This window comes from Nomascus leucogenys, chromosome 14, assembly GCF_006542625.1.
Source record: "Nomascus leucogenys isolate Asia chromosome 14, Asia_NLE_v1, whole genome shotgun sequence".
In the NCBI taxonomy this organism is placed as follows: Eukaryota; Metazoa; Chordata; class Mammalia; order Primates; family Hylobatidae; genus Nomascus; species Nomascus leucogenys.
The window spans coordinates 77,196,462-77,224,299 of NC_044394.1; the positions used below are offsets into that span (position 1 = coordinate 77,196,462).

The 27,838-nt window shown below is 36.1% G+C and overlaps 1 pseudogene; it reads left to right on the plus strand.

Moving 5' to 3' along the window:
* Positions 1-7,892: 7,892 nt before the first annotated feature.
* On the plus strand, positions 7,893-11,971 carry LOC100585554 (annotated as a pseudogene).
* The last annotated feature ends 15,867 nt before the right edge of the window (positions 11,972-27,838 follow it).

The following is a 27,838-nucleotide window of genomic DNA, read 5'->3' on the forward strand; positions in this document are numbered from 1 at the left end:
TTTAAATCAAGTAGACTTAACAGACATTTGTAGAACATTTCCTCCAACAGCTACAGAATACACATTCTTCTCATCAGCACATGGAACATTCTCCAGGATAGACCATATATTTTGAAACAAAATTAATCTCAACAAATTTTTTTAAATCTAAAATATATTAAGTATTTTCTCTCATCACAATGGAATAAGCTTAAGTATCAATAACAAGAAGAACTTTGGAAACTGTACAAATATATGAAAATTAAACATTATGCTCCCGAATGACCACTGAGTCAAGATAAAAATTAAGGAGGAAATCCAAAAACTTCTTGAAACAAATGAAAATTAAAATACACCACATAAAAACCTGTGAGATAAATAGCAAGAGTAGTTCTAAGAGGATAGTTTCACATACAATAAAAAGTAGAAACATTCTAATAAATAATCTAACAGTGCACCTAAAGGGACTAGAAAAGCAAGAAGAAATCAAACTTAAAATTTGTAGAAGGAAAGAAAGAATCAAGATCAAAGGAGAACTAAACAAAATGAAGACTTAAAAAATACAAAGGATCAACAAAACGAAAAGTTGGTTTTCTGAAAAATAACCAAAATCAACAAACTGAAAGCCACACTAACCAAGAAAAAAAGAGAGAAGACTCAAATAAATAAAATCAGTAACAAAAAAGTGACAGTAGAACTGATATCACAGAAATAGAAGAGCTCATCAGAGACTGTTATGAACAACTATACACTAACAAACTGGAAAGCCTAGAGAAAATAGATAAATTTCTGGACACACACAACCTACCCATTGAATAAGGAAGAAACAGAAAACCTAAACAGACCAATAATGAGTAAGAAAATTAAATCAATAATTTTAAAAAAAAGTATCCTCAAAAAGAAAAGTCCAGGACTGTATAGCGTTAATGCCAAATTCTACCAAACATAAACAGAAGAACTAAAACCAATTTTCTTTAAACTATTCCAAAAAACTGATGGAACTCTTAGAACAGCTTTTGCTGTATCTCATTGGTTTTGGTGTATTTTGATTTTTATTTGTTTGAATAATTTTTTGGTTTTCTTCCTTAATTTATACCTTGATTTCTCAATGTGAGAATTCACTGAATTCTCCCTTACTCATTCTGTGATGCCACAATTACCCTGATACTAAAACCAGACAAAGATGCAATATATATGTATATATATATATATATATATAGCTAAAACATCATGCTCTTGGTATTAAAAAAAAAACACATAGACCAATGGAACAGAATAGAAAACCTAGAAATAAATCTACATATTTATAGCCCACCAAGTTTGGACAAAGGTGTCAAGAACATATGTTGGGGAAAGGATACCCTCTTCCATAAATGATGCTGGGAAAATTGGATAGCCATATGCAGAAGAATGAAATTGGATTGCTATTGTACACAAATCAACTTATAACGGATTAAAGACTTTAAATGCAAGACCTGAAACTATGAAACCACTAGAAGAAAACTTAGGGGGAATACTTCAGGACATTGGTCCAGGCAAAGATTTTAGCACTATGACCTTAAAAGTACAGTCAACAGAAACAAAAATAGATAAAAGAGACTATAGTAAACTAAAAAGCTTCTTCATAGCAAAGGAAAGAATCAAGAGAGTGAAGAAATGACTTGTCAAATGGGAGAAAATTCATAAACTATTCTTCCAACAAGGAACCAATATCGAGAATATACAAGGAACTTGATGTGTTTGGGCTGTGTCCCCACCCAAATCTCATCTTGAATTGTAGCTCTCATAATCCCCACGTCATGGGAGGGACCTGGTGGGATGTAACTGAATCATGGGGTCAGGCTTTCCTCATGCTGTTCTCATGACAGTGAGTAAGTCTCAGGAGGCCCGATGGTTTTCTAAAGAGCAGTTCCCCAGCACAAGCTCTCTTGCTTGCTGCCATAGAAGACATGCTTTTGCTCCTCCTTCACCTTCCACCAAGATCGTGAGGCCTCCCCAGTCATGTGAAACTGTTGAGTCCACTAAATCTCTTTTGCTTTATAAATTACCCAGTCATGGGTGTTTCTTCATAGCAGTAAGAAAATGGATTAATACAGAACTCAAAAAGCTCAACAGGAAAAAATAATAATAATCTGATTACATGCAGCTGGTTACAAAGTGGGTAAAGGACATGAATAGACATTCCTCAAAAGTCATACAAATTGCCAATAGGTATCTAAAAAATACTGAACATTACTAATCATCAGGGAAATGCAAATCGAAACCACAAGGAGATGTCCTCCTACCCCAGTTAGAATGGCTATTATTAAAATGACGAGAAATAGCAAATGCCGGTGATGTAAAGAAAAGAGAATGCTTACTGGTGGAAATGTAAATTAGTACAACCACTATGGAAAACAGTATGGAGATTTTTCAAAAAAACTAAAAATATAGTTACCATATGATTCAGTAATCTTGCTACTGGGTATTTATCCAAAGGAAAGGAGATCAGTATATAAAAGAGACACCTGTACTCACATATTTATTGAAGCACTATTCACAATAGCAAAGATATGGAATTAACCTGTCCATCAACAGATGAATGGATAATAAAAAGTGGTATATATACACAATGGAATACCATACAGTCATTAAAAAGAATGAAATCATGTCATTTGCAGCAACATGGATGGAACTGGAAGTCATTATGTTAAATGAAATAAGCCAGCCACAAAAAGACAAATATCGCATGTTATCACTCATATGTGGGAACTAAAAATGTTGATCCTATAAAGGTAGAGAGTAGAATGACACTTACCAGAGGCTGGGAAGGATGTGTAGGTGGCAGGGGGAGGGATAGGGAGAGGCTGGTTAACAGGTAGAAACATACAGTTAGATGGAAGGAAGAAGCTTTCGTATTCAATAGCAGAGTAGATTGACTACAGTTAACAAAAATATGTTGTTCAAAATAGCTAAAAGAGAGGGCTTGAAGTGTTCCCAACACATAGAAATTGCAAGTACTGGAGGTGACAGAAATCTTAAATACCCTGACTTGATCATTTAGACTATGCAGGTAACAAAGCATCACATGTACTCCATCAACATGTGCAAATATTATGCGTTATTTTTAAAAATAAAGTATAAAAAGTTATTTGGGCTAGTTTTTTCTCCCTGTTTGTTGCCGTAATATTTTTTAACACTTTCTTTTTCTTTTTTTTTTTTTTTTGGTGGAGGTGTTTCTAATTCCTGTTACTTAATTTATTTTCTTTAGTATGCATTTGGTGATGGTTTGCTGTTTTGTTTTATTTCTATTCTGAGTTCTGTCAGGCTGTGTTTAATAGTATCTTGCCTTCCTACATCTCTTCCCCAAGTTCCACTTCTTCATTGTATACTTTTTAAATGGCATTTCTTTGAAATTAATGAAAATTTTATTTTTTGCCATTTTGGTCTCCCCCGTATCAATAATTTTCTGGGGAATATTCTTCTTCTTTGGGTGTTCTTTGCTGCTCTTTTCTTCCCCTTTTGGTAGCATCTTTATATAGATGTTGTATATAAAAGGTTCTAGTCCCTTTTCTAAAATATCATTCATATGACTGGGTGTTTTTGAGCCAGCTATCTGCAAGAGATTTTTGTAGGAGGAGTGAAGCCAGTGTAAGATTCCAAATTTGTTGCTTTCCACAAAGCACACATTCATTCTCTGCTCCTCAGCCTCCTCATGCAACTGCTTCCTGCAAAATTTTATTTCTTTGCAGTTCTACATTTGGGCCACCTCTTTTGCTTTGCTTTACTGTGTTACATCATTTTCATACTGTCTCTTTTTTCCCAATTTTTCCCTCAAGGTGAGCAAACACTTTCTCAGACTTTACTTTTGTTAGAACTTTTCCAAGTCTGCTACCACTGAGTTCTGTTGTTGAGAGCCTTTGCTAATAGTTGTTATATCTATATTATATTTTCTTATGCCCTTGACCTCTGAATATTACAGCTGCCTATTGCCAAGAGCTAGTAGCTATTTTCCTAAGGCACCAACTGAAAGGGATTCAATGTATTCATCTAAAACAGTGCCAAATTTGTTTTTATAGCTGTAACTTTTCCCAATATTCTTAGGCTGGTTACTCAAAGAGCAGAGCCTGAGGCATAAGCCTATGTGGTATTGCTTTATTAAGCAGTGTGAGCTGATGCACCAGGAGTTTGAGAAAGAAAGCAAGGAATGGGAAGAGACAATGCAAGAGTGCATTCCTGGCTGGCTACCACTTCACATCAAGCAAGCCTGACTGTTCATATTTTGTTAATGTCTTTTGAGAGGCCCTTTCTGAAGCTTTTATTATAGTCAGTTCATAGAAGAAACAAAAATATCCACTGACTTCCATTGCTAAAAAGGCTTGCTCCAAAAGGGGGTTAATTTTCTCACCTTCCAAGTTGCACATGCATGGGCACTGCTATGGTATGAATGTTTGTGTTCCGTCCAAAATTTATGTTGACACTTAACCGCCAATGAAACAATATTAAAAGGTGTGGTCTCTGAGAAGTAATTAGGCCACAAGGGCCCCACCCACAAGAATGGACTTCTGCTTCTATTAAGAAGCTGGAGGGAATTATTTAGGCTCTTTTGTCCTTTCACCTTTCACCATGTGAGGACTCAGCATTCAAGGCACCATATTGGAAGCAGAGACCAGACCCTCATCAGACACAAAACCTGCCATTGTCTTCATTTTGGACTTCCAGCCTCTAGACCTATGAGAAACAAATTTCTGTTCTTTATAGATTACCCAGTCTCAGGTACTTTGTGATAGCAGTACTGACGGACCAAGACAGCACCAAGCTAAGACTGTTATTCTTACTAAACTTCAGAGTCAACAGAGAGCACCAATAACAGTAGAGGTGGGCAAACAGAAGTCTCTATTATATGGTGGCTGCAGGACGTTAGTTGCTGAGATTCAGATGGCCACAGGATCTGCTTTACAGACAGAGTCCCAGTTTAGTTCTGTGCTTGCACTGTAGTATTAAACGCACCTATGTTTTCTCCAAAACCTCTTTTGAATTCTTTTTTTTTTCCTTTTTGAACTTGCTTTCCTTTTTTATTATTATTATACTTTAAGCTTTAGGGTACATGTGCACAATGTACAAGTTTGTTACATATGTATACATGTGCCATGTTGGTGTGCTGCACCCATTAACGCATCTTTTAACATTAGGTATATCACCTAATGCTATCCCTCCACCCTCCCCCCACCCCACAACAGGCCCCTGTGTGTGATGTTCCCCTTCCTGTGTCCATGTGTTCTCATTGTTCAATTGCCACCTATGAGTGAGAACATGCAGTGTTTGGTTTTTTGTCCTTGTGATAGTTTGCCAAGAATGATGGTTTCCAGCTTCATCCACGTCCCTACAAAGGACATGAACTCATCACTTTTTATGGCTGCATAGTATTCCATGGTGTATATGTGCCACATTTTCTTAATCCAGTCTATCATTGTTGGACATTTGGCTTGGTTGCAAGTATTTGCTATTGTGAACAGTGATGCAATAAACATATGTGTGCATGTCTCTATAGAGCAGCGTGATTTATAATCCTTTGGGTATATACCCAGTAATGGGGTGGCTGGGTCAAATGGTATTTCTAGTTCTAGATCCCTGAGGAATCGCCACACTGACTTCCACAATGGTTGAACTAGTTTACAGTCCCACCAACAGTGTAAAAGTGTTCCTATTTCTCCACATCCTCTCCAGCACCTACTGTTTCCTGACTTTTTAATGATGGCCATTCTAACTGGTGTGAGATGGTATCTCATTGCAGTTTTGATTTGCATTTCTCTGATGGCCAGTGATGAAGAGCATTTTTTCATGTGTCTGTTGGCTGCATAAATGTCTTCTTTTGAGAAGTGTCTGTTCATATCATTCACCCACTTGTTGATGGGGTTGTTTGTTTTTTTCTTGTAAATTTGTTGGAGTTCATTGTAGATTCTGGATATTAGCCCTTTGTCAAATGAGTAGATTGCAAAAATTCTCTCCCATTCTGTAGGTTGCCTGTTCACTCTGATGGTAGTTTCTTTTGCTGTGAAGAAGCTCTTTAGTTTAATTAGATCCCATTTGTCAATTTTGGCTTTTGTTGTCATTGCTTTTGGTGTTTTAGTCATGAAGTCCTTGCCCATGCCTATGTCCTGAATGGTATTGCCTAGGTTTTCTTCTAGGGTTTTTATGGTTTTAGGTCTAACATGTAAGTCTTTAATCCATCTTGAATTAATTTTTGTATAAGGTGTAAGGAAGAGATCCAGTTTCAGCTTTCTACATATGGCTAGTCAGTTTTGCCAGCACCATTTATTAAATAGGGAATCCTTTCTCCATTTCTTGTTTTTGTCAGGTTTGTCAAAGATCAGATGGTTGTAGATATGTGGCATTATTTGTGAGGGCTCTGTTCTGTTCCATTGGTCTATATCTCTGTTTTGGTACAAGTACCATGCTGTTTTGGTTACACTAGCCTTGTAGTATAGTTTGAAGTCAGGTAGTGTGATGCCTCCAGCTTTGTTCTTTTGGCTTAGGATTGACTTGGCAATGCAGGCTCTTTTTTGGTTCCATCCGAACTTTAAAGTAGTCTTTTCCAATTCTGTGAAGAAAGTCGTTGGTAGCTTGATGGGGATGGCATTGAATGTATAAATTACCTTGGGCAGTATGGCCATTTTCACGGTATTGATTCTTCCAACCCATGAGCATGGAATGTTCTTCCATTTGTTTGTATCCTCTTTTATTTCATTGAGCAGTGGTTTGTAGTTCTCCTTGAAGAGGTCTTTCACCTCCCTTGTAAGTTGGATTACTAGGTATTTTATTCTCTTTGAAGCATTTGTGAATGGGAGTTCACTCATGATTTGGCTCTCTATTTGTCTGTTATTGGTGTATAAGAATGCTTGTGATTTTTGCTCATTGATTTTGTATCCTGAGACTTTTTTAGGTTGTATCCTGAGATTTTGCTGAAGTTGCTTATCAGCTTAAGGAGATTTTGGGCTGAGACAATGGGGTTTTCCAGATATACAGTCATGTCATCTGCAAACAGGGACAATCTGACTTCCTCTTTTCCTGATTGAATACCCTTTATTTCATTCTCCTGCCTGATTGCCCTGGCCAGAACTTCCAACACTATGTTGAATAGGAATGGTGAGAGAGGGAAACCCTGTCTTGTGCCAGTTTTCACAGGGAATGCTTCCAGTTTTTGCCCATTCAGTATGATATTGGCTGTGGATTTGTCATAGATAGCTCTTATTATTTTGAGATACATCCCATCAATACCTAATTTATTGAGAGTTTTTAGCATGAGGGGCTGTTGAATTTTGTCAAAGGCCTTTTCTGCATCTATTGAGATAATCATATGGTTTTTGTCATTGGTTCTGTTTATATGCTGGATTACATTTATTGATTTTCGTATGTTGAACCAGCCTTGCATCCCAGGGATCAAGCCCACTTGATCATGGTGGATAAGCTTTTTGATGTGCTGCTGGATTCGGTTTGCCAGTATTTTATTGAGGATTTTTGCATCGATGTTCATCAGGGGTATTGGTCTAAAATTCTCTTTTTTCGATATGTCTCTGCCAGGCTTTGGTATCAGGATGATGCTGGCCTCATAAAATGAGTTAGGGAGGCTACCTAGGAAGAATCAGTAGTGGACGAGCCAGGACCAAGTGTCCAAACACCTGAGTCTGAAAAGAGCAGAAGTGGCATCAAAGAGGTGCCTAAGGCACAGTCTGCAACAGTTTTCTGGTTATCTTCTACCTTCAAGTACACTCTCTAGTCAGTCACACACTCTGAGAGGATGAGAATGACTTTTTCTTTGTTGGAAATGTTAATATTGACTTCCTAGGGATCTCACTTTCTTGGCCATTTGCCTGTGAATATTTCTAGATATTCGTATAAAAAAAAGATAAAATGCATGAGGGAGGGATAGGGTGATGGCCTGCTCTCCCAAAGGTGGTGATGAAGTATTTATGCAGATGAGTATTCAATGTGACCTTAGACTATAGTCTCAGTCTGTAACTTCAATCAAAAATGACTACAATTTCAATCTAAAAATGATCAACTTTTAATATGATTTCAATGCTGACATTCGTTGATGGAGTTTAATTAATGGCCCATAATATACTCCTGAAAAGTATCTCTACTCAAAACGACTTCAAGAAAATGCATGTAATATGAAAAATTGTTACAGAGTTCTAAATTCTGCCAAATCTAGAAAGATCATAATCAAGCAAATTATATCTTCCTAAATAATCTCTAAATATTTTCAAACAGCCCAGACATAGTATCCAGAGTGCTGTTGCGCTTATTGTAATTTTGGCTTCAAAGGTAAAAGTTAATTGGATATATTGAACACCCCAGCAAAACTCCAGAAGTAAAAGTCATCCATTTTAATTAGGAACTGTTCAGAGCATATCATGGTCAGCAATAATCTGAAATGGAGACCATGAGTCATTCTAATATGCAAATCACAAAGCAAGGGGCAAGATTTTTCAAAATGTGTTCTCTCCCACAGACTGGAATTTGCATTTAAAAGCACAAAAACAAATGTCTGAAAGATTTGGTCACAACATCAGCAAAAAGAAGCAAATCAAGAGAAGCATCAGCTATTAACTGCCAAAAAGCCCTTTTGATATATAACTTGGTAAGGCACACAGAAAGGAGTTGGGATGGGGGCCACAGAGCCCTTCCAATCAACCAACCAACAGACCAAACAATTGTATGTGAATTAAGAATAAAATGATTGCAGATAAAATGCTGGAAAATTAAAGCTATGAGAAAAACATGTACTTCCATACTCTAATACAGAAACAAATTGTTTCCTCGATTTGATGACACCATCAAATAGAAGCTGCATTATCAATTTAACAGCAGGCTTTTGGAGAAAAAAATATGCATTTTTTTGTTTCTTGTAGGCTGCTTTTTTTTTTATTAACTAACCAACAACAGCATACATTTCACATAGTAATTTATCGTTCTTTCCTTTTGCTAAAATTTTTTTACTTATAGAGACACAGAAGTATTCTAAAAGACTTTTAACATTATGGTGACACACTGCCTTTCAAAATTCATGCTTGTTTGGTTTTTGATATATTTAGCAGCTTTAGGATTACAAGCATAACTTTGAAACATTTCGAAAATATTAAATTTCCTATGATTAAACGTATAGCTTAATTTTTGTCTTATTTGAATCATATTTTGCTGATAGTCATCCAGTTCTTCTTGAAAGTCAGACAGACATTTTAATAGGTAGGTAGTCACTGTCTCAGAGATAGAAATATGAATTAATTATAGCAACTATTTCAAGCTTTGACTATGAGAGTTTTGGCAATTTCTACTTCCTTTGACTATATTGCCTGGATGTGAAAGGCATTTTTTGGTATACGAAATGACTGTATTTTTAAGTCTATAGTTGTAAAGCTAAATTTCTTAAATATTTTAAGCAATGAATTACAGATCCAACACTAAGTTAAATTGCAAATGCTACTACTACTACCACCACCACCACCATCACTACTACTACTAATACTAATATTATTATAAATAACTCAATAGACATACCTGTATTTAGAGGATGCAAAATACTTTCACAACAAGGCCAAATCCATGGACATTAATCAGTGCTAGTCAATAATCATTTACAGATAATTTTCTCTTCTGGCTGTAATGGAATGGCTTGCAGCAGAATGACATTATTCCCACTGTGAATACTTACAAATTTATTTTAAATCCTTTTAAAGAAATTGGAGAGTGTCTGAGGTACTCCAAAGATTTGAGTGTCCAGATTTTGAAGGAGAAAGGAAGTACTTAAGGTGCACCTATTTATCTGCATATTGCTTTTCTTCTCAAAATATTTTTTGATTCATGGACCATAGGAAGAGTCTGAGAAGCTGGTCAGTGAGTGACCACTAAGCGGCAGAGAAGCCAGTAATAGCTGTAGGCAACACCATAAGCCTGAAAAGACAAAAAGCAGAATTTGGGCCCACCAAGGTAGCCAAGATAGGTTTTCACAGAATCAACATTCAACTTCTTTAATTATCTTCATCATTTGTTTGTTTACTTTTGCACTGATTTCTGCTCTTCTCAGCTTTCTCTTATAGACAGCAAAGATTTGGCTCTGCCTTTTGTATTCAGTCTGAAAACCTCTGCCTTTTGATTGGAGTGTTTATATAATTTACATAAAAAGTAATGATTGAGAAGGTTGAATCTAAATAAGCCATTTTGTTATTGCTTTTCTATTATTCCCATCTGTTTTTTGTTACTCTTGGCCTCTTTTCCTGCCTTCTTCCAACACTTTTTCTTTCTCATTCAAAGAAAAAGAATTTTAACTCAATATGTAATTAAGGAGCCATTTTAAAAAATTAATACTCGAAAGGCATAAGTAGAACAACCTTAGATGTCATCATGCACTTTCCCAGGGTCATTTTTTTCCTGAAGAAAGGAGGTGTATCAACAGAAAGGGAACACCAAGTTGCCACGGATTTCTATGCTTAGGCATTCTGCCCTGTTTGTGGATCTTCATTCATAGCCAAAGTAAAAACTACCCTTTATGGTAGTCATTAGTGATGTTTAGAAAAATTCAGAGGTCAGGTATGGTAGCTCACACCTGTAATCCTAGCACTTTCAGAGACCAGAGCAGGCAGATCACTTGCACTCTGGAGGTTGAGACCATCCTGGGCAACATGGCAAAACCCCATTTCTACAAAATAAAAAATTTAAAAATAAAAAATTAAATTAAATTAAAGAAAATTTCAGCTTCTTCTTCTTCTGTTTCTAAGCACATGGTAGGATCTACTTTCCCTGCCCTTTGAAATTAGGCATGGACATGTAACTTGCTTTCATGGTGAAACATGAGTTGAAATAGTTAAGTATCACTTTTGGGCAGAAACTCTAAGAGCAAACAAACAAACTGCAACATTTTCTCCAGCACCTAGATCATAAAAGCCATGTAAAGTCAGAGTCTCTGCAGCCTGAATACCTAAGTAGCTGCAGCAAACCTCCTGCTGGCCGTGAGAGAAAAAGAGTGTAATTAAAAAACAAACAAAAGAAACTGTGTGGCAAGTTGCTGATTTGGGGCTGCTTATTACTGCAGCACAACTTAACTCATCCTTTCTGATATACCCTTTAAAATCTTCGGCCAGTGTCTCCCCGTGAGCAGTGGGTCAACTGCAGGCGGCTAAGGGTCAAGTGCCAGTGGCTAAGGGCACACAAGGAGCTGCTACCAGTTCAGCCTTGGCTCTGGCGTCAGGGTCGTTGTGTCCTGACAACCTCTCTGGTAGCCATTTCTGAGACAGCAGTTGCAGGTGTGGCCGCTTTAGCCCTGAGCAGGCTCTGTGGCTGCTTGCAGGTCTCTGCTAGTGCCCGACCCTTCTCTTCACGGACCTTGAGCCCACAGTCCAAGTCCCGGGCAATAGCAGCCTCGCACCAGCCCATCAAGGGGATCCTGAAGAACAAGACCTCCAGGACTTCCTCTATGGTGGCATTGTCGGAACAGCCCCCCAGAAGTGTCGATGAGGAGCTGAGTAAAAAATGCTAGAAGTGGGATGAATTGAACATCCTGTTGACATATCGTCCAGCAGACAAAGACTATGGTTTAATGAAAATAGATGAACCAAGCCCTCCTTACCATGGTATAATGGGTGATGATGAATATGCATGTAGTGATACAGAAACCACTGAAACCATGGTATCAGATATCTTAGCTAAGAAATTAGCTGCTGCTGAAGGCTTGGAGCCAAAGGATTGGGTTCAGGAACAGGAAAGCAGTGGAGAGGAGGACCTCTTAGCTGAAGAAGGAGAAAAAAACAGACAATTTGAAATGAAAAGGAAGCTTCACTACAGTGAAGGACTCAATATCAAACTAGCTAGACAATTAGTTTCAAAAGACCTACAAGATGATGACGAAGGTGAAGAAATGTTATAGACTACAGATGGAGAAAGCATGAATACGAAAGAATCAAATTAAGGATCTACTGCAAGTGACCAACAGCTAAACAAATCACAAAGTTCATAGATTTGTTCAACACTGCAACTGTTGGATATAAACCCTGTTACTATAATACATTGCTTCTTGTTTTCCACAATTCATGACTTAAGTACCAAAATGCATACCAGTTATTATAAACTGCCAAGAATTAAATGATAACCTTAGAGACTGATTAGACTGAAAATGCCTAATTGATATATATATTATTGTGCCTAGTACTTTACCACAAATACAGTGTAATATCATCATTCCAAAACTGCATTACTTATGTAAAAACACTTGTTAATATGTATAAGATAGTATGTAGCTTTTTATGCTTTAGAAGTTAAACAGTATCTTTAAGGGGGAGAGGAACTAATTTATTTTCATCACTCTAAATGTGGTGGTATCTCTTATAAAGTGTGTTGGGTTTTTTTTAATCGAAAGCCAATTGAACAACAGGATATATAGACTGATAAATATTCAGGCTGAATAGTATTTTAACACTTGTCTGCAACTTGATTTGTCTGTTTAATTGAAAAGGATTGTAAGAGTTACTGTTGCATTTTCTAGCCTACTACCTTTAAAATTCCTGTTGAGTTTCTTTGTATTTACGAGGAAAGGACTGAACTTTTTCTCATCAAAACTAGCTTTTTCCCACAAATAAATTATCAGATTAAACTTGCACTGATGTTGGCTCTGTTTTTTATTTTGTTTTGTTTTTTGTTTTTTATGTTTTTGGTACACTGGACAGACTTCAGAGCAGTTTTTTTGAAATAAATATTCTAATGGAGCTATCTCAGCATTCTCTTTAAATATCTGTCTTAACCTTCTTCTTTTATTTCCTACTCCTTTCCACACATACGCACACAATCCTTTACCTTTTAAAGGATCATTAAGATTGTCACAACATTAGGAACTCTTTCTCTCACCTTCTGTCATTTGCTGCGATACTGAAATTCTTATTTTCACCATCAATGCCTATTAATTCTTCTAATACATGAAGAAAATAAATTGAGTAGCAGCAGTACTCAATTACTGACAGGAAATAGTTTAACTGCTGAATTTCTATACCTCCCTGATTTACAGCTTGCTAATTAAATTGCTATTATTAGTTTGTTTGGCTTACTTAGACTTAAGAAAACAACTAACTGAGGTTCTTGTTGTTGTTGTTTTTTTGGAGGGGAGTTTTTTGCATGAGGAGAAAATTGTGTGTAACCAGTGATACGATTATTCCTGAATGTACAGACAGAAGTTAGCCTGGACATTGTTTAATTTAAAAATTTTAAATAGTCCTTGCTTTAAGGGAATACAATAATGTATACTATGACAAACGTACTTTATTCTTCTAACACAGTAAGAATTACTTGGAAATTTTTTTCCTGAAATGAAGTGCAGAAAAGCTCTGTGTGTCTTGGTTTAGTGATGGTTTCCTCTCTACCCAATTCTTTGTATCTTAATTTTTTGTTAGTACCAAAATAATCTATTATATAAGCAGACTTTTAAAATAATTTCTGTATACTATATATGTAAGAAGGCTTTTATTGAACAGCTTATCTTCCACTTGCAAGTTTATGGAAATATCAGTGTGTCAAAATAAATAAAAAGTGGGAGAATTCATTGCTGTTAGAAGAATGTGCTTATTATTTTGATTTTTTAAATGGGATATAATCAAAATACTGCTGAACTATAGGTGCAGTATTCTACTAAACATTTCATCTAGTAATACCACTGATTTAGAAACAAAACTGCTTATCTCTGCTTTCTGAATTTAGAATGTTGAGATTACCTATTAAAATCTGTTTTGTGGGATATAGAGATTAAGTCTGTACATACGTGTGCACATATATTCATGCACCCAGACTTCTGATATTGGTTTTCCATTTTTGAGTTCTTAGAAAGTATCCACATACTCCTTGTTTTTGGTAGAAGTAGCTGCTGTGCAGTGAAGAAAAGATAAGACTTTAAACAGTTGATTCTTTTTGTGTTTTTCTCAAACTATTTTTTGAAATTTAAATCACAAGTAAACTGATTTTCTGGTTTTTAGAAAGTAGATGACTTTCATCTCGTTTCATTTCAGAGGAATAAGACATGCCCAACAGCATGCTCAGTAGGATTTTAGATAGTCAAATGCAGCTGAGGAAAGGTATTTTCAAGTCATAAGTGGCTAATTGACTTGGTATGAACTAGTCAAAATACGAACCATTATGATTCAAGTTAGATTTTCCTCTGGAGAGATAGATCTGAATGTTCAGTTCTAGTCAAGGTAGATTTTTCTTTCAACTTTTTAATCAATATCACTTTCTGTGCTTAATTCTTTGGTGTTACCTTATCTCTTTTCATTTGTCTAAAATTCTGCAGGGATGACTAAAATTTGACATAATGGCATAAATGGATTGTTAAGAGTAACTTTAAATTGAAGATTGAAGCAAGATGCCATTTTCCCCATGACTTTAATTTTGTTTACATATATCCCCCTAAGTTAGTATACACTACACATACTGTAATAAAATACAATAATATGAAAATAAATAAATTTAAAAAATATTTTAGGTGAGATAATGCAGATTTTACAGCTTTGTGTGCAAACACACAAAGACACACACAATTTGAGTTTCTTCTAAAACATGGTTGTGTTATATTTTGCCAATATTCATGGTCTGATTTGTACTTTCATACTCAACTTTACTCAACATAGAATTTAATTTTTTAGCTTCAGAAATTATTGTGTTAATATGTAGAATCACATGTTTTGGGTTATCATTAGTGCTTTCTGTCTAGTCCTCTTATAATTACACCTTTCATTCTCAATATTCAATCTAAAAAATCTATTCTTAGAAAAAAACTAATTCATCAAAAGGAAAGTTTTAGGAAAGGCTACTTAATATGTATATCCCCTAGGTAGTCTATATATTGCCTTATTACTCAAAGACAAGAAAGTTACTAAAATCACATTTTGTCAATGAAAAAGTTAAATATTGGGCTTAGTAAGGCATATCATTGGATTCCAACTTATCTATATTTTTAACAATGATCTGTAAATTACAAAATAAAAACTTTTAGCCTGTACCAGCCACTGAGATCTGCTAACAGTAAAGTTCCAAATCAATGCAAATAACTTTTATAGAATCATAAAATTATAAACCTTATTTATTAATTCAATATATACTAATTAACATAATTCTCAATCATTACTTTTTATGTAACTTATATAAACACTCCAATTAAAAGGCAGAGGTTTTAGACTGAATATGAAGGGCAGAGCCAAATCTTTGCTGTCTATAAGAGAATGCTGAGAAGAGCAGAAATCAATGCAAAAGGAAACAAACGAGTGATGAAGAAAATTACCGAAGTTGAATGTTGATTCCATAAAAACCTATCTTGGCTACCTTGGTGGGCCCAAATTCTGCTTTTTGTCTTTTCAGGCTTATGGTGTTGCCTACAGCTTTCTTTCATTCTTACAGAGGAGTCAGATAATAAATGTATTTATATAGTATAACATATATAATATGGTAAGACCTTAGAACATTATAAGTCATCAAAAATCTGAGTTTTCCTGTGCTCCTTATGTATCTCAGTTCCTCTGTGCTTCTGCTTCTTTAGTTTAATTACACTGTTTCCTCCCCTCTGACTTCTTCTATTTCTATACAAACATTCACTCTACATCATGGCTTCTGATTAGCCGTAATTTTTGTTTTCTCCTAAATTCACCTTCCTTAAACTCATATTCTACCTCTTGGTCTTTCTTGAAGCATCCTATTAGTTTCAGAGCCCAGTTCCAGCTTCTTCTATCTCTTCATATTTTTCAGCGTAAATTTCCAAGAGAGAGATTCATATTGGTCCAGCAGGTCTTGGCATAAACCACTTACAAAGCATGTAGACCCCCCATACTTGGATGAGATGCCCACCTCAATCAGTCAGAACCTGAGGAATAATGTCTTCCCTAGGCACACAATGGACTGGGGACAAAAGGGTCAGGAGCAGGGACATCTCCCTTGAGGAAGCAGTAGGCATGGCCCAGGATTATTCTGCCAGTTATAAGTGTAGAAAGAAAAAAAACACCTCTACTTAGACTACAGGTTTTTAGCTACCTATTCAATCCAAAATAAAAATGAGGAGTGTGATGGTTAATATTGAGTGTTAACTTGATTCGACTGAAAGATGCAAAGTATTGTTCCTGGGTGTGTCGGTGAGGGTGTTGCCAAAAAAGATTAACATTTGAGTCAGTGGACTAGGAGAAGCAGACCCATCCTCAATCTGGGTGGGCACCATCTAATCAGCTGCTAGCATGGCTAATATAAAAGCAGGCAGAGGAACGTGGAAGGATTAGACTGTCTAACTTTTCTGGACTCCAATTTTCTCCCATGCTGGATGCTTCCTGCCCTTGAACATAGGACTCCTAGTTCTTCAGCTTTTGGACTCTCGGACCTACACCAGTGGTTTGCCAAGGGCTGTCGGGCCTTCAGCCACAGACTAAAGGCTATACTGTCATCTTCCCTACTTTTTAGGTTTTGGGAACTGGACTGGCTTCCTTGTTCCTCAGCTAGCAGATGGCTTATTGTGGGGCTGCGCCTTGTGATCATGTGAGTCAATACTCCTTAATAAACTCCCTTTCATGTAATATATACATCTATCCTATTAGTCCTGTCCCTCTAGAGAACCTTCACTAAAAGAGGGAGCCACTACAGACTCAATATGTTACAATGGAAAACTAAACTTAAACTAAATTAAATTAAAAACCAACACATCCATCAAAACATGGTGTTTCAGTAGGACAGGTTAAACATCATCTTCATATAGAAAAAACAAACAAAACAAAAATTTTGATCATCTGTGCTGTGTATAAACATAGACAAAATCTGTGTCTGTAATGGATGGCCAGCTCTTTCCCCTGCAGTTCAAGAAAAAATAAAACTGAAGATCATGAAAATAAGAACAACTGAAATGGTTATGGAGATGGGATGGGCTAAACACTTGAAACTACTCAGATTGGAAAGTCAGAGACTAAAGTAAACAAAGGGACAACAGCCAGACTGTATATAACATTAGGACTCTGACCTGCAATCTGTAGCTAACAGCCTGGGAAACCAAATCACAACCTCTGCCGCAATCAACTCATGTTGGCCAGGACTTGGTCAATGAATGGCAGCTCCCCTACTTTTTGCTCTTACTTCTAACACAGGGCCAACAAAAGAAAGCCACATATGCTCCCAAATCAATCACAAGGGATGCCTCATTTCTGATTAGGTTGTCTCCAGCGTCCCCAGGTCAATAGCCTTCAACAGGCCAACAACCTTCAATACCTGAAGCCTTCTCTTTTATCACCTTATAAAGCTTTTATACTTGTACTTGACTTTGCATTTATGCAAAAAACAAGTAATAGTAACTAACTCCCTGGAACAGATAGCTTTGAATAAATCACCTCTGTTTATTTTCTGTTAGTGGTCTTCGTTTATTTCCACAAGAGAAAAGGTAAGATGACAAATATCCATCAAATCATAAATGAGCTGCACAGGGAGAGCAGAGACTTAAACAATAAAGTTTGTTCTTTGATGAGGATGTGATAAGTTACTCAGTGTCTCTTAAGATTACAGTCAAGGTCAGGAGATGTTCCCTGTGAAAATGATTATAACAAAGTAAATAAATCATATAGCCATAAAGAAACCTATTATTAAGAAATTACTTGTAAAGTCAATATTGCTGTATACAGTGTTACTTCTGTTTCCTCCAAAATCAGGCCATCGATAAAAAAATTGATTGAGACCAGTAAAGTAGTAACTCCATAATGACATACAGAAACCAAGATACATGAGGGTTGACTCTGGTCCCAATCCTCTTCCATGAGGCCATTCCAGATCTTTTCAGTGCTCTGCCTACCATCTACACTGCCCTTATAGACCATGGTCTCACATGACCTATACTCCATGTTGCATACAATGCATGAATGAGTGCATACTGGCCCATGGGTCTTGCTTAGTTAACAATTTCAGCTCCCTCAAGCAAATGTTAATTCTCTGAGGACAAAAACATAGAAGGTACATTTCCTGAACTACTTGCTTAGTAACAACACAGTTTAATTAAGTCAATCATAAAGTTTGACTTCAGAAGGAACCACTGTCACATGTACTTATGATACAACTATGATTACCTACATCACAGTTGTATATTGCAGTTGTTTGTTTTGTTATTATGTCCACTACCAACTAGAAAGCCCTTAGGGCAATAACTGCTTTGTTGTTGTTATTCTTTGCATTTCCTGTACCTAACAGAGTAGCTGGTTCATGATAGGGACTTGATGTTGAATGTCGTTTGCTGTCAACTCCTACCAGAAAAAGAATTGTATATGAAGCAGCAATGATCTGACCTAGGTAGCAACTGGTGCATTTTGCATTTCAGGGGTTGGAAAACTTTACCTGAAAAGAACAGATGGTAAATTTTAGGCTTACAGGACATAGGGTCTTTGTGGCAACTGCTCAACTTTACCCTTGTCAGCCAAAGCAGCCCTAGACAATAGTAAACAAATAGAGATGGCTGTGTTAATACCACTTTCTTTGCAAAAACAGATAGAGGACTGGATTTGGCCTGAGGCCTACAATATGCCTGCCCATGAACATGGAATATCCATAGTTCAAAGAGAGACAGGAATTGTATATACTCCATAAATCCAAATATAAGCAATACTTCACAAAGCCATAATTGGGGCCCCCAAACTGTTCCCAAATGTGATGCAATTTGCTGCCTATATTCAAAATGGAGGGAAATGTTAAATTTCAGTTTGCGCTTAGTGGAAATACAGATGGACCTTGGCTAAATAACCCCTGCTCTAGGAGGAATGGAATTTACCATTTTTCTCCATAATAACACTGTTTATTGAAGGACAACTTACCATGAACCAAACTTTTAATATACATCATTTATTCAGTCCCCAAAGAACACTACCAAGTAGGAATTATCATTTGTATTTTAGACATAAACAAGTAGCAAAATAGTTTAGTGAATGTATTGTTTGAAGTCAAGAGATTTGTGCAAGAAAAAGACAGCTTCAAGCCCAGGACTACCCAACTGCATGAGTCGTGTGCTTTGCAGACTGCAGATCCCTCAGCAGGAGAGGGGAGAGCTGGTGTCATTTAACATGTGTATATTAAAACAGTGACCTACATTGATCAAATAAACATAGCTTCAACTGAAAATGTGATTTAATTTTCTTTTAGACCTTGAAATTTGTCACCCAAAGATTGGAAGGAAAACGTATATGATGAAATGAAACTCTTAGACTTTAATTTAACAACTACATTGAAATTCTATTCATTATCTATACAAAATGCAACAAGTTGCACATATTTAAATAAAGAAGATTTCATATTAAAATAGTTCTAGCTATTTCTAAAATAGAAAATACAGTTTTCTATAATAAATCAGACTATTTTTATTTAAACACATTTGAAAGGTGTTTAAAAGCCCTACTTTGCAAATTCTCACTAGTGAGAGATTGAACTTTTAAAATGTAACATTCATACAACTTGCCATGTACTCCACCTCTGGTAGATTTCTAAAATTTTTCCTTTCCTATCCATGGTCTTCCTTGATACAGATTCTACTACAAAGAAGCATGAGGATTTTTCTTGCAAACACACACACACACACACACACACACAACTTTTATATAACTGGCCCAAAATTCACTAAAATATCTCTGAAAGTTAGTTTGTTCTCCAATCTATTTTGACCTAAACTGAAAAGGAGTTCCTTTTTGAAGAATGCAACTTTATAGAAGCAATGCAGAAGCAAATGATAGATTCCCAGGTGTACTACTGAAACTTTTCTTTTTGAGATGCTAATAAAGAGGGGTTTTGTTGCAAACAAAATGATGCTAATAAAGAGGGGTTTTCTTGCCAACACATATGCACACACACACACACGAAAGTGTATATACACACCTCAATAGTTCAAACACATTCTTTGTTAGAATTCAAAGGCTTCCAAGCCTGCACCCTCCTGCTCTGGAGATTTCTCACTGACTCTGCACCCACCCCCAACCCCAGGGAGCCCTCTTGTGGCAGGGGCACCTCAGAATACTCCTGCTCTCCCAGAGGTCTCCATTAACCTTCCCTGCAGACATTAGGAAACTCTTCACCTATGGTATCTTTTCCTTTCTTTTCAATGGTTTTTAAAAGTCAAAATTTTATCTCTTTTTTTAAATAGCAACTTAACATTCAGGTTGTTTTGAAGCCTCCCCAGTCAAAGACTGCACAAATGAAGGCTCTTTTAGCACTCTCACCCACATGGTCCATATGTTATATTTTGAATAGGCAAGATGTTATACACAGCTTTGGTAAATGCAGTGAGGCTAAATGAAGTCAGAAATTGTGATATTTGCATTTACTCTTTAACTGTGATTTTGCCTCATTGTACCAAATAAAGACAGACAACTTCGAGCACAAGAGGCAACAACAATAACAAAAAAACACCCACTTGTCTATTTGGGTTGTTGTTTTGTATTTTTTTTAACCACCACTTTGTGAACACATTCAAAGTTTCAACTTTATTACCTCATTCTAGTCATTTTTTATTTTTGTTTCTTCATTTTTTTTACTCGTCTCATTTTTATCTTCTTTTATTGTCTCCTATAATACCTAGAGTATAAAGAAGGGAAGTAAGGAAATAATGTTACTGGATAATAATCTCCAGGGCTGTTTGGAGGTCAGATTAGAATGCAGCAGATTAGACTTTCCTTGAACTCATGACTCACATGATGTAAGTTACCATCAGGATGGATGCTGGAGTGTGTTTGTCATTCAAGGATATTGATATGACCGTATAGTGAACAGAAAAGCTGAGGAGGAGTGTATCTTTGTTGTTGGATTTCAAGTATATTCCCATATGGCTCTTGACAGTGACAGAAGAGCGGCGCTCAGACACTCTCCTTGTCAAGCTGTGCCAAACATCTGGGTGAACACTGACAAAGAAGTATCAGTCAAATCACCTGTCGTTGAATAGTCATGAAGTGAAATGCTGCCTTCGGAAACATCAAACACAACCTTTTGATGTTGTCTTTGAAGCTAAAATTCTATGAAAGATGCTTTGTGCTTCTCACATAAAAATCAAAGTGTCTCATGTACAGAATGAAATCACTTAGAGAGGAGTGGGAAAGTGAGGGAGAGGGTGTTCTTGGGGCTGATGTATCCCCTAGCAGAGAAGATGGGAGGCAGAGAGCCTCCTCCCAAGGTGCTGCTTTTAAGAAATAGAATGGGTGCACCACCAAAGAGAGGCTAACAGTTAACATCTAATGAGATGTCTCTATGCCTGCATGGGGCCAAATATTTCACATACAGTTCCCCATTTATGTAAGCCTGAAAACAACCGCAGGGTATAGTTTGTACTGCTACTATTACTGCTGATAATACTACTAATAATAGTAGCTATGACTTACAGAGTGACTGCTATATATCAAGAACTGTTCTAAGCACTTAACATTGATATTTATTCATTTAGTCCTCATGGCAACCAATTAAATGACCCCCATTTAAAAGATGAGGGACTTGAGACCCAACGAGGTTAACCTACCTGAATCAACCTACCTTAGGGCAACAGGAATCTATGTGAAAGAGGTGCTCTTGCTTTTTGTTTTGTTTTGTTTTGTTTTGTTTGAGATGGAGTCTAGCTCTGTCACCTAGGCTGGAGTGCAGTGGCACAATCTAGACTCACTGCAACCTCTGCCTCCTGGGTTCAAGTCATTCCCCTGCCTCAGCCTCCCAAATAGCTGGGACTAGAGGTGCCCGCCACCATGCCTGGCTAATTTTTGTATTTTTAGTAGAGACGGGGTTTCACCATGTTGGCCAGGCTGGTCTTGAACTCTTGATCTCAGGTGGTCCACCCACCTCAGCCTCCCAAAGTGCTGGGATTAAAGGTGTGAGCCACTGCGTGTGGCCAAAGCAGGTATTCTTACAGTGTGCTACAAAGCGTAACACATTGTATATGTCCCTGGAAATCTGTGACAGTCTCCATCTAAAGTATTCTGACAGATCACCCTTTGCTTATTCACCAAACAATAATTAGAAATAGCTATCCCTTATGGAAAGTTCATTGTGCAAATAAACACTGCACTTAGTGCTTCACGTGTATTAAATTTCTGTATTTTATTTTTTGTTTCTATTTAGAAAACTAAAAGTCAGAAAGGTTAATTAACTTGCCTAAAGTCACACAGCCACTAAACAAGAGAGACTGGACTTATGCTGTGAGACTAAAGTCCTGCATCACACATGGCAGTAAGCACCACCCTATGTGTTCATTTGTGAGTAAGTATCATGGTAAGGTCTTGGTTAGGTGGCAGAGATGCTGAGATGAAAAAGCAAGCTCCTTGCCAGAGAAGAGGTAAGGGTCCTTTGAGCAAGACAGGGACCCTTGTCCATGTGTAAACCAGCAATTACAATGTCTTAAAAATGGTTGTTTTAATTAAATGGGGTGCAGCATCAAGAAAGCACCTCATATAGGACATAGCACTTGACCTGCCACTTGAGCACTACATGGGAAGTTAACTGTCACAGTGACATTGGGCTAGAGGCAAATAACGGTCTGACAGAGAATAAGAATCTGCTTTTTCTTGTTTTAAATATCAGCCTTCTAATGATGTCACAGTTGGAAAAACATGTTTAACATGCAAGCAATATTTTACTATGAAGTATTTTACTATTTTGCATGGGCTTATACCATACCATGGCCTGGAATGCCCCTTCATCCCTCTCCCAAATTTCCATCTCATCCACCCTCAATTTTTACTCAGACATAAGACTCACTATTCCTAGGGCAGATTCAAATCATACCCTCCTTTTATGAAGTGTTTAGCTCACTATATTGCAATTATTTTTTTCCATCTCTAACCCACCCATTGGATTGTGAGCTTTAGAGATCAATGGTGAGGCCCTACATATTTATCAGTTTTAGTTCCAGGAAACTCATCAGGTTCTCAGAATAAAGATTGGAAAAACAAACAAACAAATAAACAAACAAAATCTCCCCTCTTGCTTCTGTCAGGGGGAGAGGAAAAGTAACCGTTTTGAAATATGCTTAAAATTTTGACCTCCTTAATGATGTTTGCCCTCAGGGAAAACTACTTTACCAAAGCCTAAGTGATTTGGGATTCACAAAGCTCTAATAAAAGGGAAGTAAAGTGGGGAGGGAGCTGAACGGCATTCATGAAGGTAACAGCTCAGGGGCACAGTCTTGTGAAAAACCTGAGACCTTGTCAGAAGACTATAGAACATCTCCTCTTCACCAACACTTTACACCACCTATAAAGGGCTCATGTATAATAACAAGCCTATAGCTTTAAGACTCTATTTAAGAAGGAGTCTCTGGGGAAACCCAGTAAACGCAGCCTTACACCTAGCCAGATAAACATGAAACCTCACACTCAAGATCTATTTACCTGAGTTCGTTTACTGAATATATAATGTCGGACATTCAACAAAAATTATAAATCATGCTCAAAGGGAAAAAACACAGTCTGAAGAGATAGAGAAAGCATCACAGCCAGACTCCGATAGAGCAGAGATTTTGGAGTTATCAGACTGGGAAATTAAAGTTCCAATGATTGATATGCTAAGGGATATAATGGAAAAAGTGGAGAACATGCAAGAATGGATAGGTAATATAAGCAGAAAGATGAGAACTCTAAGAAAAGAATAAAAAGGAAGTCAAAACACTATAATAGAAACTGAAAATTCTTTTTATTGGGCTCACCAGTGAGTAGATACTGCCAAAGAAATTGCCAGTGATCTTGAAGGTATGTCAATATAAATTTCTTAAATAGAAAAATAAAGAGAAAAAATGAAATAAACAGAAAAAAATGAAGAAGGTTGGGACAATTACAAAAGGAATAATATATGCATAATGATAGTATCAGAAGAATAATAAAGACAGAAAAAAAAACAGAAGTATTTGAAGTAATAATGTCTGACCATTTTCCAAAATTAAAAACAGACATTGTACTACAGATGCACAGGAAGTTCAGAGAACTCCAAGCAAAATAAACACACGCAAATATTTACATCAAGACATCTCATATTGAAGCTGCAGAAAATTGAAGACAAATAAAAAATCTAGAAAGAAGCAAGAAAGCAGAAAGGGGAAATCAAAACACTTAACCTATAAAGGACCAGAATTAAGAATTACATCAGTCTTATTTTCAGAAACAATGAAAGTAATAAGAGAGTGGAGTAAAATATTTAAAGTATTGGGAGATAAAAACCCACTAATCTAGAATTCTATATCCAGCAAACTTTTCAATAGTTCCCAAAATTTTTGTCAAAGTGAAGGGGAAATAAAGACTTTCTTAGGGAAACAAAAATTGAAAGAATCTGTTGCCAGTAGACCTATTAGGCAAAAAATGTTAAAATGTTCAGAGAGAAAGAAAATGATACAGGTTAGAAACTCAGACCTACGTAAAAGATCACTGAGAAGTAAAAAGGTAAAATAAAACCTATTTTTCTTAGCCTTAGCTGATCTAAGACTGGTGGTAATAGCCTATAGATAATTTAAATGAGTGATAGAAATGTCATAAGAAATGGGAAGGAGAAATTAAGAATACTCTGTTATAAGGTACTTACAGTGACTATGAAGTGGTATAGTGTTATTTGAAAGTGGATGTAAATTAGTTGTATATTGTATATATTAGTTGTATATGCCAACACTAAAACAAACACTAATTTCTTTAAAGAAGTATACTTGATATGCCAAAAGATAAAATAGAGCCATATAAATGCTCATTTAAAGCCAGAGAAGGCAGAAAAACAGTGGAAGACCAAAAGAAAAGAAACAAAGAATAAGTGCACCAAAGAAAAAACAGTTATAATATGGTAGATATTAATCCAACTATATCTATAATCACTTTAAATGTGAATAATCTAAATATACCAATTTAAATACAGTCTGTTAGAGTAGATTAAAAAAACTATATGTTTCTACAAAACAATCCACTTTAAATATAAAGATACAGATAAAGTGAAAAAAGGTAAAGAAGATGTACTATGTGAATGCTAATCAAAACAAAGCTAGGATACGTATATTAATTTCAGACAAAGCAGCCATCAGAGCAAGAAAAATTATCAGAGATAAAAAAGAGAATTATATATTGACAAAGTAGTCAATTTTCTAAGAAGACATTACAATTCTTACTGCATATGTACCCAATAAGAGTATTACATAAGTGAGACCAAAAATGATAGAACTATAGGAAAAATAGACACACTACTATTGTAGTTAAAAATGTAGCATACCTCTATCATTAATTGACAGATCCAGCAGGCAAACAATCAGTAACCATGTAGTTGTGTTACGGGAAGGCAGGGACCCCGAACGGAGGGACCAGCTGAAGCTGTGGCAGAGGAACATAAATTGTGAAGATTTCATCTTAATATGGACATTTATCAGCTCCCAAATAATACTTTTATAATTTCTTATGCCTGTCTTTACTTTAATCTCTTAATCCTGTTATCTTCGTAAGCTGAGGATGTACATCACCTCAGGACCACTATAATAATTGTGTTAACTGTTCAAATTGATTGTAAAACATGTGTGTTTGAACAATATGAAATCAGTGCACCTTGAAAAAGGACAGAATAATAGTGATTTTTATGGAACGAGGGAAGACAACCACAAGGTCTGATTTCCTGCAGGGTTGGGCAAAAAGAACCATATTTTTCTTCTTGCAGAGAGCCTATAAACGGACGTGCAAGTAGGAAAGATATTGCTAAATTCTTTTCCTAGCAAGGAATATTAATATTAATACCCTGGGAAAGGAACGTGTTCTTGGGGGGGAGGTCTATAAACAGCCGCTCTGAGAATGTCTGTCTTGTGCAGTTGAGATAAGGACTGAAATAAGCCATGGTCTCCTGCAGAACCCTCAGGCTTACTGGGGTTGGGAAACCCCGCTCTGGTAAATTTGTGGTCAGACCAATTCTCTGCTCTCAAACCCTGTTTTATGTTGTTTAAGATTTTTATCAAGACAATACATGCACTGCTGAACATCGACCCTTATCAGTGGTTCTGCTTTTGCCCTTTGTCCTGTTCCCTCAGGAGCATGTGATCTTTGTTAGACCCTTATTAGTGGTTCTGCTTTTTGCCCTTTGAAGCATGTGATCTTTGTACCTACTCCCTGTTCTTACACCCCCTCCCCTTTTGAAACCCTTAATAAAAACTTGCTGGTCTGAGACTCAGGCAGGCATCACGGTCTTACCAATATGTGATGTCACCGCCGGTCGCCCAGCTGTAAAATTCCTCTCTTTGTACTGTCTCTCTTTAATTTTCAGCCAGCTGACACTTATGGAAAATAGAAATAACCTACATTGAAATACTAGGGGCAGGTTCCCCCAATATAGTTGAACTGAACAACACTATCAATCCGTGGTATTTATTTGACATTTGTAGAATACTTCATCAACAGCAGAATGCTCATTCTTCTCAAGCTCACATGGAACATTCACCAAGATAGAGGGCATCTTATAACATACAACACATTTAAAAGAATAGAAATCATAAAAAGTATGCTGTAAGAATACAATGGGATTAAACTAGAAATCAATGAAATAGGTTAAAAAAAAAAATCCCAAAATATTTGGAGGTTAAACAACCCACTTCTAACTAGCACATGGGTCAAAGAAGTCTCTAGAGAAATTTTAAAAATATTCTAAACTAAATTAAATAAAAATTTTACTTAACAAAATGTGTGAGATGCACAAAAAGTAGTTATTTTAGAGAGAAACAGCATTAAATGCATATATTAGGGAGATTTTATATATATATGGAAATAGAAAAACATATCAAATTAAATTTAAAAAATGCAAGAGAAAAAGATTAAAATTAAAGCAGAAATAATTGGCATTGAAAACAATTGGAAAATAAATCAATGAACCCAAAAGCCAATTCTTTGAAAAGATCAATAAAACTAGTAAATTTCTAACCATGCCAACCATGAAAAAAGAGCAAAGATGTGAATTATTAATATCAGCAATAAAGGAGGGATATCTCTACTGATCCCACAGACAATGAAAAAATAAATATTTTGAATGGCTCCATGCCTACAAATTTGATAACTGACACGAAATGGACCAATTCCTTGAAAGACACAATATACCAAAACTCATTCAAGGAGAAAAAGATAGTCAAATATCTATCTATCTACATATATAGATAGATATGAAATTAAATTAATAATTAATAACCTTCCAAAAACAAAACCTTATACCCTAATGTTGCCTCACTGATTAGGTGTGTGAAACATTTAAGAAAGAAATGATACCAATTCTCTACATCTGTTTCAGAAAACAGGAGAGAGAATATTTTCTAACTCATTCTGAGAGTCCAGCGTTACCATCATACTAGAACCTTGCAAAGACATTACAAAGAATGAAAACTGCAGACCAATATCTCTGATGAGCATAGATGCAAAAATCCTCATTGAAACATTAGCAAGTTGAATCCAAGAATATATAAAAAGAATTGTACACCACAACCAAGTGAGATTTATTCCAGGTATGCAAGACTGGTTCAACATTCAAAATCAATTAATATAATTCATCATATTAACTGACTAAAAAAGAAACATCATAATATCTTATCAATAGATTAAGAAAAAGCATTTGACAAAATTTAAAATCTATTTATAAAAAAATAAAACTCAGAAAAACTAGAAATAGAAGTGAACTTCTTCAACTTGATAAGTATCTCTATGAAAACTTAGATCTAATATTATATTTTAATGATGAGAAACTAGAGGCTTTCCTCCTAAGATGAATAATGAGGTGAGGATGCTCACTCTTATCACTTCTACACAATATCATTTGTAAGCCCTAGCTAATGAAATAAAACAATTTAAAAAGTCATAAAGCTTGGGAAGAAATAAATAAACTGCCTTTGTTT